Source organism: Fukomys damarensis, unplaced genomic scaffold (assembly GCF_012274545.1).
Source record: "Fukomys damarensis isolate Sample0158 unplaced genomic scaffold, DMR_v1.0_HiC HiC_scaffold_33, whole genome shotgun sequence".
Taxonomy (NCBI): domain Eukaryota; kingdom Metazoa; phylum Chordata; class Mammalia; order Rodentia; family Bathyergidae; genus Fukomys; species Fukomys damarensis.
The window spans coordinates 27,501,089-27,518,688 of NW_022900945.1; the positions used below are offsets into that span (position 1 = coordinate 27,501,089).

At 38.8% G+C, this 17,600-nt stretch overlaps 1 pseudogene; it reads right to left on the reverse strand.

Moving 5' to 3' along the window:
* Positions 1-463: 463 nt before the first annotated feature.
* LOC104850920 lies at positions 464-1,802 on the reverse strand (annotated as a pseudogene).
* Between the last annotated feature and the right edge of the window lie 15,798 nt (positions 1,803-17,600).

Sequence of the window (17,600 nt, forward strand, 5' to 3'; positions counted from 1 at the left end):
CCCTCAGAGGATCCACCCCAGGGTGGGAGGCAACGGCAGAGCCCAGAGGTTTTATTAATCCACTGTCCTAAAGGTCACTTATTTTGGTTGTCTAAAGTCATGTTTTGAAGTTGGGCATTGTAGTACACACCTGTAATCCCAACACTCAGAAGGCTGAGGCAGGAAGATTGCAAATTCAAGGCCAGCCTGGGCTACATGGTAAGATACTGTCTCAAAAACAAACAAACAAACAAAACCCAAAACACACACATACATACATAAATACAATTAAATCATGTTCTGAGCTCTCTTTGAACAAAGCCCAGGACTGCAGAGAAGCCCATCTTCCAGTGCATTCTCTTGCTCAGGGGTAAACTTTTAAGAGGGGAATTAAAAACAGGACTCACCAAGACAGGTTTTTCTTCACAGTAATCCTATAAAGCAAAGTTCTTTACAGGCAGATCCTAAGAATGCCACCTTTTGCAAGCTCAATACCAGCAAAGTGCCATGAAAAAAATTTTTTTTTGTATGTGAAGGAAACCAAATCTTTAGTGTAAGGAAAAATCAGTGCCATTTGGGGCCAGGGTATCACCGGATCAGGTGGAAAGTTAAGCCAGTACGTGATGAGGGGCTGAAAGGCCGCATCTCACAGTCGGGTAGAGTTGGACATGCTGCCAGGAGCCAGGACCACCCATGCTGTCGGAGCTCATGGCTGCTGTCTGCAAAGAGTGCACAATGAAGTAGGTAAGTGTAGAAGAGGTCCAGGCCAGGGCCACGTAGTAACTATCACGCCAAACAGCAGCCTGCTAAGCACACTGAGCATCAACCCCACACATTTGTACCACTGGAGGCAAGCAGGTGGAAGGTGCTTAGTTCACTGGCCCAGGAGCAGAGCCAGCACCTGTATCACCATGCATACCAGTGCTGTGCTTGAACATAAGCCCAACACCTCTGGGGAGAACCTTTGCTGAATGCCCAGGGCCTCCCAGCCAGCAGCACATAGGCGATGAAGGCCATTGTGGGGATATGAGGTCAGGGGCTTTGAGGTCTTGCTGTGGGGGCAGAGGCACATTGCGACTGTACTGAATTTCCCAGTTCTGATGTGTGTAGGGGAAGACCAGGAGCCCTGGTTTCTTGGCCACCTAAGCTATGTTCACAGTGAAAAAAAATACTTGAGTTTGTTCACAGACACAAAACGGTGCAGCTCCTTGTTCATCATGCCCTTTCCATGAGATGAAACAGAGCTGCCATGGCCACTGGGTGACGAAGCAAGTGTTTGACATTGAGAGCCATGTCAGCTCCTGGGTCAGGGTATCCCTCGGGCTGGCTGGATTAGCCAACACTTGTGTCATTGAAGAGAGAAGAGGGATCTGGAGGTGCTCGGGCCCTGTGCTTGGAACCATGGACTCCATAGCCCGAGTGATAAGCCATGGCCAGGATGCTTGTTCTCTCTGAAGGCCGGTTGGGCTGCCTTGTGAGAATGCCTACTAATAAGACAGCTGCTCCGCTCCCTGGGCAGGAACAGAGGTTACCTGGCAGCCTGACACATACCTGTTTAGGTCAATTGCTGGCTGCCATATCCATAGTGTCATCCACAACCTGAAAAATTTTTAATTAAAAGTTTACCTGATTAATAGAGACAGAAATTTTCTCTCCAAGATTTTTTTGAAGATTAGATCTAGACTAGAGGGACAAATTTTATTCATGTTTAAATCAAAAGGTTTGGACATGAGCTCATAAATTTTACTGTTGCAATAAATATGCCAATTTAAGAATTACTTTTGGAAAAGACCTGAGGATTAGTGGAATAGATTGGAAGATACAGAAACAACTCCAGATGTACTCAGCGACCTCATCTTTGAAAAAAGAGCTGACCATCCTCACTGGAGACAAGATAGCCTCTTTAATAAATGGTGATGGAAAAACTGGGTCTCAACCTGCCAAAGATTAAAACTAGACCCTTATCTCTCACCATGCACTAAATTAAAATACAAGTGAATTAAATATCTAAATATAAAAACAGAAACACTGAACTTGCTGGAAGATAAGTTAGGCAGAACTCTGGAAGACATTGGCATAGGAAAAGACTTTATGAACAAATCCTCAGTAGCATGGGAATTAGCAGAAAGAATCAAGAACTGGGATCTCATCTTATTAAAAAGCTTCTGCACTACAAAAGAAACAATCAACAGAACTAAGAGATAACCTACAATGTGTGAAAAAATTTTTACCAGCTGCTCCTCAGACAAAGGACTATTATCTAGAATATATAAAGAACTCAAAACAACCAGCCCCCCCAAATATGAGGACCCAATTAAAAAATGGGCATCTGAAATGAGCAGACATTTCTTAGACAGAGAAGTAAAAGCAGCAAGTAAATATATGAAAAAATGTTCCACATCACTGGTCATTTGAGAGATGCAGATGAAAACAACACTGAGATTCCACCTCACCCCACAAAGAATGGCTGCTATCAAGAAATCAACCAATAACAAATGTTGGCGGGTGGTGGGGAGAAAGGAACCATTCTCCATTGTTGTTGGGAGTGCAGACTGGTGCAACCATTGTGGAAATCAATATGCAGATACTTCAAAGAGCTTGGACTATAGGTTCCATTTGACCCAGCCATCCCTCTTCTGGGTATCTTTCCAAAAGAATTAAAAGAATCATACCAGAGTGATATATGCACACCCATGTTTATAGTGGCACAGTTTGTAATAGCTAAAACTTGGAAACAGCCCATTTGCCCATCCTTTGGAAACTGGATAAAGAAGATGTGGTTTTTCTATAAAATGGAATACTACTCAGTCATAAAGAATGAGAAAGTAGATTCATTCATAGGAAAATGGATACATTTTGAGGATATACTCCTAAGTGAAATAAATAAGTCACACATGTGTAAATACTGAATAGTTTCTCTGGTGTGAATAAACTGTAATAATACATAAGATCCTAATGAGATAGCTGACATTGTGAAATAGGAAGAAAAGGGCTAAAGGTGTAGGGAAAGGGGGAAGTGTAGGGAAAAGGGAATAAGGGAACAAAAATATGAGAAAATGAAAAAATGGAAATAAAGTATTTGTAAATAGGGAAGGGGGGGTGAAGGGACGGTGAGGAAAAGGGGAAAAAATGAGAACCAAGACCTGTCATGTAAAGGTCCAAGATCCCAATGATTAATGTAACTGTACTGTATATCTAAAATGTATCAATACACTCAATGAGAAAAAAAAAAAAAAAGAATTACTTTTGGTATAATTTAAACAACCAAGCCAAGAACACCCTAGTTAGGTTTTCAAAGGAATATTTTGGTGCCATCTTGTGGTACAGTATTAGAAACAAACTCTTCAACCTGTTGCTTAAGATTTCAAAAGGAATCTTCTGGCACCCTCTTGTGGCACACTGCAGTACTGAGCGAAAAGCAGCTACACAAAAATCTCGGAAGCTGCCCAGCCAAATAATTGCCATAGGATAAACTTGGCAGGGTTTCTCAACTTGGCACTATGGACATTTAGGGCCTGATAATCTTTGTTGCTGCCTCCATCTTGCATACGGTATGAGGTTCATCAGTATCTCCGCCCAGTAAATGTCAGTCCCACTGTCTCCAGAAATTGCCAAATGGTTGGGGTAGGGGTGGGGACTGGTGCAGGGCAAGCATCAGAGAGGCCCAGAATTCAGAATTCTCGTAGGTTGAGAACCACTGACGATGAATATACTATGAAATAATTGAAATTAAATAACTTTAATTTTCCTGAATTGTCCTAACGCATGGAAAAAAGAATCCAAACTACAAAAACAAAAACAAACAAACACAAAAAAACAAAAAACAAAAAAAACACAAAACTGCCATTGGTCTCATTATTAGATCATCCTTTAGAGGGTAAGATCTGGGGGAAAATGGCTTGGCTGAGACATCACATCTCCCTCTGCCCACCTGGACCCAGCCCACGGGTCTTTGTTGCAGGTGCCAACATCACTGCTGAGCCCCCCCCATGCTCTCAGATCCCTGAATGTGCCAGTCCTTGGACCTACTCCGCAGAGACATGGTTGGTTATAAAGGGTAATTTTCTGAGCTCCCAAATTTGAACATCATTAAAGAAGGGGCAGTGGAAACCTGTGATAGAACTGTCTGGAGTTCAACCCTGCAGGAGGTCGGGGAGCTCAAATTGGTCTTTGTGGCCTGAGGTTAGTCTGCATCATGGGGCTCTGCCTTCAACGATGAGATAAGGGGATTTGGTTCTGCACATGGCTGCACACCATGTGTATTATGACAGCAGAGTTATAGTCTGAAAGAGGCCCTTCAAAGTCATTTTTTTGTAGTTTTCTTTCTTTTCCTCATTCCACTCAGTAAATTATTTTTTCTGTCCTCTTTCACCAACTCAGTCTCTTGCTCCACCATATTGGCCCTCATCTCCTTTTCTGTTCCTGCTCCTTCCCTAATTCAAATTTCTTCTTTTATAATTTTTTTCTTTTTTATTAATATTCTTTTTTTTCTATCAGTGAGCCTCACTCAAGTGTTGGTAGTTTCAAGGGAAAGTGAGCCCCTATAGCTGTTAAGGGGATATACTCTTGCCCTTATACTTGCACTCTGTCTATACCTTTTGAAGTTTACAGTTTCCTAAAGATTGTGGGGTCATTCTGTGTCCTCTGGCTTCACTTGAAACCTTCTCCAGTTCACTTACTCTTGTTTACTCTTCTCATCCTAATTAGGTGTAGGCCCCCATCCTAAATAGTAAATACACCATGTTGAGGAGTTTGTTCACTGCAAACATATTTTGGGCTGCTTCTTGATTTTAATTTAATTCACATGGTGGGGGGTGATGGATTGATGACTACCACAAGTGGTCAGTTACAGGAGGTGAATGATCCTGTTGCATTGCTGATTGTATCGATTGGGACAAGGGATAGAGATTGATTGGATGAGTTGTTATCTCTGATATTGTGAAAGTGAGAATGTCTATGAGTCATTGGAGAGTCAGGGGCTGAAGCACAACGATATCAGGAAGATTGAATAGCCCAGAGATTGAATCAAGGACAGCCCAACAGCAAAAATAAAAATGAGAAAACACTTCACCAAGACACAAACAGACTTCCAGTCCACCAGTGGCAAACAGTAGGGCAAAGGAGGATGAAAAGTCTGATAGTGAACCACCAGGACACTCAGAACGCAAAGCACAGGAAATAACAAAACAGATCGATCAGGCTCTAGAAAAATTGAAAACAGAAATAATTTCCCAGATAACCATAGAGATGGTGAGCAAAATGAAAGTCATGATTCGAGACTCTACAAAAGAAAATGATAAAAAATAGATGAGCTCAGGACCATGATAGAAGCCATGAAGGCTCTGCATAAGAAAGACATGGAAACAATGAATGCCCAACATAGGAAAGAAATGGAATCCATAAAACAGATTCAAACATATCCAAGAGATTAAAAACTCTATTGAAAGTGTACACAACAGAATAAAAGATTGCGAAGATAGAATCTCAGATATAGAAGCTAGGATGGCAGTCAGTGATCATGAAAAGAGAGGTCTCTTTAAAACAGTAAGGGATCATGAGAAATTGATCCAACAACTCCTACATGATTCAAGGAAGAATAACTTAAGGCTGACAGGAATCCATGAAGCAGCAGGAGAAAATGCAAATGACTTAAAAAAAGCTGTTCACAGAATTAATAACAGAAAACTTCCCAAACAGAGGGGAAGAATTTGACATTTAGATAAGGCATATAGGACTCCAACTAGCCACGGTAAAAAAAAAAAAAAAAATCTATACCTAGACATATAATAATCAAGATTCCAGAAACCCAACAGAAGAACAAAATACTACAAGTGGTAAAAGAAAAGAAACAAGTCACATGCAAAGAAGTACAGCAGACTTTTCAAAACAAACCCTGAGGTCAAGAAGAGCCTGCAGTAAGGTATTTCAAGTCCTAAAAGAAAACAACCTCCAACCTAGACTGACGTATCCTGCAAAACACTCTTTCAAAATGGATGGGGAAATAAGATACTCCCATGACAAAGAGCACCTGAGAAACTTCATGAATACCAAACTAGCACTACAAGGAATTCTAAACAATATCCTAGAAAAAGACAATGAAGATCACAACACCATGAGGTCCAACAGAGCAAATCAAGTAGACAAGGCAAGAAACTAAAAGGAGAGGGTGAAAAATTAAAAAGAGTCAGTAAAAAGACAATAACATGACAATAATACGTCAGTACATATCAGTTATAACCATAAATGTCAATGGCCTCAATTCACCAATCAAGAGAAATAGACTGGCAGAATGGATTAAGAAGCAAAACCCAACAATATGTTGCATACAAGAAATACACCTAGTGCAAAAAGAAGCCCATAGACTGAAACTGAAAGGGTGGAAAACAATTCTCCATGTGACAGGAGCCCAGAAATAAAGCAGGGGTAGCAATCTTATTTGTAGACAAAGTAAATTTCAAACCAAAACTGATCAAGAGAGACAAAGAAAGCCACTACATTCTTGTAAAGGGAACAATTCAAGAGGAAGAGATGAAAATCATAAATATATATGCACCAAATATAAATGACCCCAACTATATAAAACAAATATTAAGTAACATGAAAACCCAAATAACACTAATACAATTGTAGTGGGGGATCTAAATACCCCACTATCATAAATAGACAGATCATCTAGGCAAAAAATCAACAATGAAATACTAGAACTGAACTAAGCTTTTTTTTTTTTTGTACCTGGGGTTGAACTTGGGTCCTTGCGTTCGCAAGGCAGGCCACTGAACCACTGAGCTAAATCCTCGGCCCTCAAGCTTTTGAATGCACGGACTTATTAGACGTCTATAGAGTATTCCATCCCACAAAATCAGAATATACATTATTTTCAGCTGCACATGGGCATTCTCCAAGATAGATCACATACTAACTCACAGACTGAATAAATGCAAAAGAATCAAAGTTATTCCGTGTATATTATCAGATCACAGTGCAATAAAGCTGGAGATCAATGGCATAAGAAACCATAGGAACTTCACAAACAAGAGGAAATAGAACAACATTCTCTTGAACATTTAATGGATCACAGAGGAAATTAAAGAAGAAATCAGACAGTTTTTACAAATAAATGAAAATGCCAATACAACATACAGGAATCTATGGGACACAATGAAAGCAGTTCTACATGGAAAATTCATAGCATTGAATGCCCACTCTAGGAAAATAGAACAAGTTCAAATAAAGAACCTAGCAATGAATCTTAGACTCCTAGCAAAACAAGAGCAAGAAAAACCCAAAGCTTGAACAAGAGAGGAAATTATAAAGATTAGAGCAGAAAACAATGCAATAGAAACTAAGAAAATGATAAAAAATAAATGAATTGAAGAGTTGGTTATCTGAAAGAATAAATAAAATTCATAAACCCTTAGCTAACCTTATCAAAAAAAGGAAAGAAAAGGCTCAATCCATGCAATCAGGAATGAAAAAGGCAAAGTCAGAACAGATCCCACAGAAATCCAGAGGATCATTAATACCTACTTTGAGAACCTGTACTCTAATAAAGTTGAAAACACAGAAGAAATGAACAGATTTCTAGATACTTACGAATTACCAAAGTTGAATGAGGAAGATAAAAACATTTTCAACACCCCAATTACAATCAGTGAAATTGAAAATGTAATTAAAAATTTACCAACAAAGAAAAGCCCAGTTCCTGATGGATTCACAGCTGAATTTTACAAGACATTTACAGAAGAACTACTGCCATTACTCTCCAAACTTTTCAATGAAATTGAAAGGGAAGCAATACTTCCAAATTCATTCCTGGAAGCAAGTATCACTTTGATTCCAAAACCAGGGAAAGACGCAACTAAAAAGGAGAACTACAGACCAGTCTCCTTAATGAATATAGATGCAAAAATCCTTAATAAGATATTTGCAAACAGAATATAGAGGATCATCAAGAAGATCATACATCCTGACCAAATCAGATTCATTCCAGGGATGCAAGGATGGTTCAACACACGTAAGTTAATAAATGCAATACACTATATTAACAGAGTCAAGGACAAAAACCATATGATCCTCTCAATAGATGCAGAAAAAGCATCTGATAAAATTCAACACCCATTCATGACAAAAACCTTGCAAAAAATTGGAATAGATGGTCTATATCTCAATTTAATGAAGGTTATCTGTGAAAAATCAACAGCCAACATCATATTAAATGGCCAAAAACTGAAAACTTTCACAGTAAAATCAGGAACAAGACAAGGATGCCCACTATAACCACTCCTCTTTGATATAGTTCTGGAAACATTAGCCATAGCAATTACACAAGAAAAAGAAATTAAAGCAATAAATATAGGAAAGGAAGAAGTTAAACTGTCATTATTTGCTGATGATATGATACTCTACATTGAAGACCCAAAAAACTCCACCAAAAGATTTCTAGACTTAATTGACACTTTTAGCAGAATAGCAGGATACAAGGTCAACACCCAAAAATCAATAGCCTTCTTGTACATAAACAACAGACTCACTGAGAGAGAGAAATTAGGGAAACAATTCCTTTCACAATAGCATCCAAAAAAATGAAGTATCTAGGAATCAATATAACAAAAGAAACAAAAGACCTCCACACTGAAAACTGTAGCACTCTGAAAAAAGAGATCAAAGAGGATATAAGTGGAATATAATGGAAAGACATCCCCTGCTCCTGGGTAGGAAGAATCAACACAGTGAAAATGGCCACACTATCAAAACTGCTATACAGATTCAACGCAATGCCAATTGAAATTCCAACACTGTACTTCACAGAACTAGAAAGAAGAATCCTAAAATTCATTTGGAACCAGAAGAGACCTAGAATAGCAAAAGCCATCCTAGGCAACAGACACATGGCAGCGGGTATAACAATTCCCAATTTGAAACTATACTACAAAACCACTGTGATAAAAACAGCATGGTATGGGCAAAGAAACGGACCTGAGGATCAGTGGAAGAGACTGGAAGACACAAAAACAAATCCAGATGTACTCAGCGACCTCATCTTTGACAAAGGAGCTGACCATCCTCACTGGAGACAAGATAGCCTCTTTAATAAATGGTGATGGAAAAACTGGGTCTCAACCTGCCAAAGATTAAAACTAGACCCTTATCTCTCACCATGCACTAAATTAAAATACAAGTGAATTAAATATCTAAATATAAAAACAGAAACACTGAACTTGCTGGAAGATAAGTTAGGCAGAACTCTGGAAGACATTGGCATAGGAAAAGACTTTATGAACAATCCCTTAGTAGCATGGGAATTAGCAGAAAGAATCAACAAGTGGGATCTCATCTTATTGAAAAGTTTCTGCACTACAAAAGAAACAATCAACAGAACTAAGAGACAACCTACAATGTGGAAAAAATTTTTTACCAGCTGCTCCTCAGACAAAGGACTATTATCTAGAATATATAAAGAACTCAAAACAACCAGCCCCCCCAGATATGAGGACCCAATTAAAAAATGGGCATCTGAAATGAGCAGACATTTCTTAGACAGAGAAGTAAAAGCAACAAGTAAATACATGAAAAAATGTTCCACATCACTGGTCATTTGAGAGATGCAGATGAAAACAACACTGAGATTCCACCTCACCCCACAAAGAATGGCTGCTATCAAGAAATCAACCAATAACAAATGTTGGCGGGTGGTGGGGAGAAAGGAACCATTCTCCATTGTTGTTGGGAGTGCAGACTGATGCAACCATTGTGGAAATCAATATGCAGATACTTCAAAGAGCTTGGACTATAGGTTCCATTTGACCCAGCCATCCCTCTTCTGGGTATCTTTCCAAAAGAATTAAAAGAATCATACCAGAGTGATATATGCACACCTATGTTTATAGTGGCACAGTTTGTAATAGCTGAAACTTGGAAACAGCCCATTTGCCCATCCTTTGGAAACTGGATAAAGAAGATGCGGTTTTTCTATAAAATGGAATACTACTCAGTCATAAAGAATGAGAAAGTAGATTCATTCATAGGAAAATGGATACATTTTGAGGATATACTCCTAAGTGAAATAAATAAGTCACACATGTGTAAGTACTGAATAATTTCTTTGGTGTGAAAAACTAAAATAGTACTCAAGATCCTAATGGGATAATTAGCAATGTGAAATAGGAAGAAAAGGGCTAAAGGTGTAGGGGAAATGGAAGGGTAGGGGAAGGGGAATAAAGGAAAGGGAAAAATAAAGTGAGAAAATGTAAAATTGGAACTAAAGTGTTGGTAGGTGGGGAGGGGAGGAGGGGGTGAAGGGAGGGTGAGGAAAAGGGGAAAAAAATGAGAACCTATAGCTGTCATGTAAAGGTACAAGATCCCAGTACGAATGTAACTGTACTGTATACCTAGAATGAACCAATAAATTCAATAAAAAGATTTCATTCCTTAGAAAAATGGCAAAGACCCATCTGTTTATTCATCACTTAGACTAGGAATGCAGCACCCACCTTTAATCTACATTGATTCCTATGGAAAAATCAATCTCACATATGTGTGCTTTTCATAGTCACACTGTATGATCATAGAATATGACAACTATATTTCTAGAAAATCCAAATAACTTAGTGTCACAACCCCTTGACCTGCATGTTGCTCAAGCTTTCAGCCTTGTTTAACATTTCACCAATTTTCTTCTTGAGCTACTCACAGTTGTCAATTGCAATTCCTGCACATATTTGATATTAGCTCAAAGATTTATAGCACCTTTGAACAGATATAGCATCTTCTAACAATTTCCAAGGATAATTTCATCTCATCCACTGATACCAATAACTGTCTCAGTATTCTAACTTACATATTTCAAGATTTCACTTTTTGCTCTTTCTTACCCTCTGCCCTTTACCATCATCAATTTCATTCATCATTCATTTCATAATTGCCTGTCTTATTCCAGGCACAATGTTAAGCACCTGGGATACAAAAACAAACAATCAAGTGAAAACTGAAACCTAAGAAGCCCTCCTGTGGTCCAGTAAGAAAAGCAGAATAGAGAAATTACAATGAATTAAAGTGATGACAGAACGCAGGTGTCAGTGAAGGGCTGAGGGTGTTTAAGAAGAGGACAATGACAAATGTTTCCAATGACAAATGTCATTATATAGTATATCTTAAATGTACCAGTAAAATTAATTTAAAAAAATATTTCTCATTTTTCCCCATGCCCCTGCCCTTCCATCACCCCCTCCACCCTCCTTTATTTACAAAAACTTTGTTTCCATTTTTTCCTTTTCTCAAGGTACAAGATCCCAATGATGAATGTAACTGACTGTTCAGTTAAAAACTACCAATAAGCTCAAGAATAACAACGACAAAAATTTCTGAGTGGCTGGTGTCTAGCTCGGTGATAGCACATGTGTTTGGCATGGTGAGGCCCTAGGTTCAATGTTCACACCAAAAAAGCAAAAAATCTAAAAAATATTTCTGATAATATCCTTTGCCCTAAAACTTGCTCATGCCAAGTATTATAGGACTTTATTACATAGCAATTAAACAGAATAAAGGTGTCCACTATTGATTATTTACCCCACACCCCAAATGCAATCCCAAGGCTAACCTGTACCTTTTGCCATTTGATCCTCGCAAAAACCCTTTGGTGTAGAGACTACTATTGCACCATTACAAATGTTGAGAGCAGTCTTGACCAACTTATATAATTATCAATTAGTAGAACAGGTAGATTTAGGCAATCTGACTGGGGAGATTGAGCCCAGTCTCGAATGGATAATCAGCCGGGTCCTGTCTCCTCCTCTGTGATTGGCTTATTTATCTCCTTTCCTGCTTCACATTCACTTCTTTCTCCACCCAGCCCTTGCCCTGCAAGTGTGACCTCTGTGAACTTGGTAAGCATCGCTCCTGTGACCTTTGGCTCCCAGCTGGGGTTAGCAGGTAAAAAGCCTGGCAGAAGATTGGAGGTAAATTGAAACTAAACTCAAACTATTTATTTCCTTAGCCGCTCCCTGTGAGGTTGCATCTGACTGGCTGTTTTTTTTTTCCTCATTGAGTTTATTGGTACATTTTTAGGTATGAAATACAGTCACATTTATCATTGGGATCCTGTACCTTTGCATGACAGGTCTTAGTTCTCATTTTTTCCCCTTGTCCCTGCCCTCCTTTCACCCCTCCTCCCCTCCCCATTTACAAACATTTCATTTCCATTTTTTCATTTTCTCCTATTTTTTTCCTTTCCCTAATTACCTTTTCCCTACCCTTCCTACTTTCCCTACACCTTTAGCCCGGACTGGCTGTCTTTAAAATAACATTTATTGCTGTTCTAATTTGATCCTGACCCTGTGTGGACTCCTGTAGTTCCCCCACTTCTCAGAGGGAGAAGTAATAACTGGTGTTGTAAAGAGCCCTAGGTATCTGCACTATCCTATGTAGTTACCTTAAATCTCACCTGTATAAATAAACACTTGTTGATTCACCCTATCATTTTCACTGCCTTTTTTGGGGGGGATTGGGTACTGGGGATTGAATTCAGGGCCTTACACTTGAGGGACAGGAACAGTACCATTCACTGCATTTTCTTACTAAATTGTAAGCACTCTTTCTGTGTTAGAGTTTCAAAGCCTTGTTAATCATTTGTTGTGGGAACATTTTCCCTAGCATGTTGCCTTTGAGTTTCGTATAACATGGGTTTTGCATAGGTTCTTTATATGATCACGGAAAACTCCATTCTGGGAAATGCTGTCTTGTTCTTGACTCCTTTGTTCTCCCTTCTTCTTTGAGGTGGAGTAAAATGTAAAAATCTGATCCACTTGTGGACCAAATGTCAGTATCTCCTTGGAAGGTTATACTCCTCTTTAACTATTTGAAAAACTTTTGTCTTTTGTTCCAGAATTGTCTATCAGGAACTGTTTTCCAATTGCAAGTGCTCTCTCCATGACCTCCTACTCTTCTGTAGGCCCCAGATAATCTTACAGCTGCTACTTGCCTGGCATCCCTGAGCACGGTCTCCCTCCCACAAAGCATTCCACTATTTGGCATCGGCTAAAGTATGAGTGTCAGGGAGGCCACACTTTGTTAATTATATGCTCATTTTATTTTCTAAATTACTATGATTTTTCTGGACGTGTACTCAGGATGTTAAATGATTTCATAAGGAGTTCATCATGGTGTCCCTAATTGCTAGCATCATTCCTATTTTTACATCTTCTAATCTTGTTCTAACCTCCTTCCTGTGGATTCCTCTCCTGACTGCTCAGTGACACACTTGTGCCTGACTACAAGGGTCATTCTCACCTGAGGGTTGCTTTCTAGTCTTCAGCAGTATGAGGTCTTCCTTAAAATACTGAAGGGGAAGATGCCCCTAACAGTACACAATGGGAAGTGAACTGTTGCCTTTGCAAATCCCCCAGAGCTGTGTGGGGAGGGATTCAGTACTCCAAACCCTACAGAGGAGTGGGCAGCCCAAATTCAGTCTTCTAGGAGATGTTCTGACCTGTATTAGCTACAGAATCCATCTTCGTTTCTCCATTATTGGCACCGTTAATTTCTTTCCTAACCTCATACTTTAAATAATGCCCACCATTCTTGAACTTAGTTTGGGGAAAAGTAAGAGAGGAAGTGTTGAGAGAGAATGAATAGGGGAATCCGAGAGAGGTGCAATTTACTTCCTCCCATGAAAGTGTTACAAAAAATGATACTGGAAATAAAATATGAAATACTATCTCTCCCAACTCATTAGCTCTGTGAAACATTGAGTTCTTGTTCTCTAAAAATCAAAGAATGAGTCCGAGGAACAAAGGAGGTTAAAAGCAAGAAGATATTTATTGATAGGAAAGCTCCTAAGGAGGAGTAGGGGTCCTGACTGGGTAGCCTGGAACCCCACTTTAAGAGGCGTTTTATGGAGTGAAACCTATGTGGGTACAATGTGGGCCATAGCCATGAACATCCAGTAAGGTTACAAGTATAGTCACTTGGGTAATGGCGGTTCAATTAGGATGCAAGTCACCTAACAAGCATGGATGGAAAGAACAAATACTTCTAGGAAGTGGTGGGTCCACAGGTCACCCAACGGGGTGATGGATGTTTGTGTAGACTTTATTAGACCCAGTGTTTGTTCTTTGAGGAAGTATGTAGGTCTGGTCATCTTGTCTTCATCTGGAGGCCTGGTTTCTAACCGATGTGTGTCTGGTGTAATTGTAGTGTATTTTACCTTTGTCCTGACCCTCTCAAGGATCTAGCCCTATCTGACTGCCTGTAATATTTCTATCTATAATAAAAAGGACATCTATCTATAATAAAAGGACAACAGAATCAATGAGTTAGATTCTAAGTTATTGATACACAACTGTGGAATGAGATATTTTGGAAGATGTTGGTCCTTGTCCTTGACAGCATGTGATTAGAAGAATGTCATAGAAAAGATGACATTAAAAAGGATTCTTGTCTATTTAAAAGGAAACAAAAGTCTTTCTTCTTACCTAGCAGTCTATCCCATTTGAAAATACAGTATAAGAAAGAAGTTCATGTTTGACTTAGGGGAAAATATTAAGGGAAAGAGTATCAGTTATCTGGGAGTGAGCTGTGGTTATGGTATGTGTGTGTGTGTGTGTGTGTGGTGTTTCTAACTTAGCTTGGGCTAAAAGATTCATTGAGACATTATCAGATGGAAAAAGGAAAGGGATGCCTTGATGTTAGGGTGAGCACTAAAGAATAAGTTTTCGTTGGTGTTCCGCCCCCTGCCTCACAAGCGCAAGGTCCTGAGTTCAATCCCCAGGACCAAAAGACAAAAAGAAAACAACAAACAAACAAAAACAACAACAAAACATTTAAAGAGCAAGCCTTCAAGCAACCCAGGGAAACTGTATGTGTAGACCAGTGATGGCAAAATTTTGAGAGACAGTGTCTAAACTGCAACCCCAAACCCACTTATGTACCACAAAGTGCCAATGCTGAAATTAAACCTGAATATTCGATGTTCAACTGCAGGGGCGATGCTGGAGTGAGCGGGCCCTCGTATCAACAGAGAGGGCTCTGTGGTCCCTACTGCAGCACATGTGTCACAGGTTTGCCACCACTGCTCTAGACAGTGGACATTCAGGAAAAGAAAAGTGACCACCAGTGGCCTGGACTCACAGGTAGAGTAGCTCAGAGGAAAGTCTGAAGGGCTTACACAACCGAAGGTTGTAAATATGACCTTTATTAGTGTGAAGCTATTTATCATAGAGATTGGATGTTTTTATGCCTCTTTTCCCTCCTCTTCTCTACTCCCTCCATCTCTAGGGCTTATTCCCATTTCCAAAAGATCTCTGTTTCCTGTTATCTACTTTTGATTTTGCTCTTTAATTTATGCCTTGGGTTTCTCATATAAGAGATATTAAGCAGTATTTAAGCTTGTCTGTCCGATATACTTCACTTAACATACTGATCTCAAGGTGCACCCATTTTCTTACAAGTGACTCAAATCTAAACTTTTTATAGCAGAGTAAGTACTCCATTTTGCATAAATAACTCAGAGGCCACTTTCGAGATTTAGCTGTTATGAATTGTGCTGCTATAAACATGGGTATGCATGTACCCTTTTAATATGATGTCTTTAAGTCTTTCAGGAAGGTACCTACAAGGGGAATAGCTGGGTGAAATGGAACTTCTATTTTTGATTTTTTGTGGAATCTCCATAATTCCCACTGACAATGTACAAGTGTTCCTTTTTGCCTGTGGTTTTACCTGCATTTATTATTATTTGATATTTTTTATGATAACCATTCCTTCTGGAATAAGATGGAATCTTGTTTTTGTTTTAATTTGCATTTCTCCAATGGCTAGGGATGTTAAACATTTTTTATTGACCATTTGTGTATCTTCTTCTAAGAAGTGTATATTTCAGTTGCCTATTTTTTGTTTGAGTCTTTTGTTTTGGATGATTCTAGTTTTTTTGAGTTCTTTATACATTCTAGATGTTACGCCCCTGTACAAGATGTAACTGGAAAAATTTTTTCCCATTCTGTAGGTGGTCTCTTCACTCTGTTGGTTGTTTACTTTGTTGTACAGAAACTTTTCTTTGTTTTGTTTTTGGTACCAGGGATTGGACTCCTGTCTTTGCACTTATGAGGCAGGTGGTGAAACTGCAGTGCTGAATCCCTGGCCCTGTGCAGAAGCTTTTCAATTTGATATAATGCCATTTGTTGATTTTTGTGCTTAGTTTTTTGTGCAGTGGGGTCCTGTTCAGAAAATCCTTGACTATGCCTTCAAGAGCTTTATCTCTCTTAACTTCTAGCAGATTGTTTCTGTTTTAATATTTAGATCTTTGATTCATTTTTATTTTAGTTCCATACATGGTAAAAGATATGGGTCTAGAGTCCAACTTCTGCATGCATATAGCAAGTTTTCCTAGAGCCACTTGTTAAAAGAGTAGTTTTCTTCCAATGTATGTTTTTAGCCAATTTGTTAAAGATCAGATGGCTAAATGTGCTTGGGTTTGTTTTGTTTCTGCACCTTCTATTCTGGTCCACTGATGCGCATCTTTTTTTTTTTGGTCCCAGTACAGTGCTGTTTTTTTTAATCACTATAGCTTTGTAATATAACTTCAATTCGGGGTTTTTGATGCTTCTTGCTTTGCTTTTGTTGCCTAGGATTGCTTTTGTTATTCTAAGTGTCTTCAGCTTCCATGTGAATTTTAGGATTGTTTCTTTAGTTTTGTAAGGAATGATTTTGGTATTTCATTTGGGATTGCATTAAATCTGTGGATCAGCTTTGGAAGTATGACCATTTTAACAATATTCATTCTGCCTATCCAGGGGATATCTTTCCATTTTCTGATGTCTCCTTCAATCTCATTTTTTAGAGTATTATAGTTTTTTTCTAAATATATTTTACTTCCTTTGTTAAGTTGATTACTATAGTGATTTTTCTTGAAATTATTGTGAATGGTATTATTTTCCTAATTTCCTTCTTGGTAGGTTTATTATTGTGCAGAAACATTATTGACTTTTGTCTGATTTTGTATCCTGCTACTGTTGTGAATTTATTAGTTTTAAGTGCATTTTGGTGGAATTTTAAAAAATTAAGGTAAAGGATCATAATATTATAGATAGATGAGCTAGATCCTTGAGAGGGTCAGGACAAAGGTAAAATACACTACAGTTACACCAGAGATATATTGGTTAGAATCCAGGCCTCAGATAAAGACAAGATGATCAGACCTATTCACTTCCTCAAAGAATAAACACTGGGCCTAATGAAATCCAGATAGGCATCAACTGCACCAGTGGGTGACCAGAGACATCTGGACCCACCACTTCCTAGGAGAATCTTTGTTCTTTCTGTCCATGCTAGCTTGCTACATGACTTATTTCCCAGTTGGACCACCATTATCTAAGAGACTATCCTTGTGACCTTCTTGGATGTTCATGGTCCACATTGTACCCACATAGATTTTGCCCCATAAAACTCTGTAAAGTGGGTTTCCAGGCTACCCAGTCAGGACCCCTCTTACTCCTTAGGAGCTTTCCTGTCAATAAATATCTTCTTACTACTCTTAACCTCCTTTGTTTCTAGGACTCATTCTTTGATTTTTAGAGACAAGGACTCAGTGTATCACACAGCTAACAGGTTGGGAGAGATAGTATTTCATA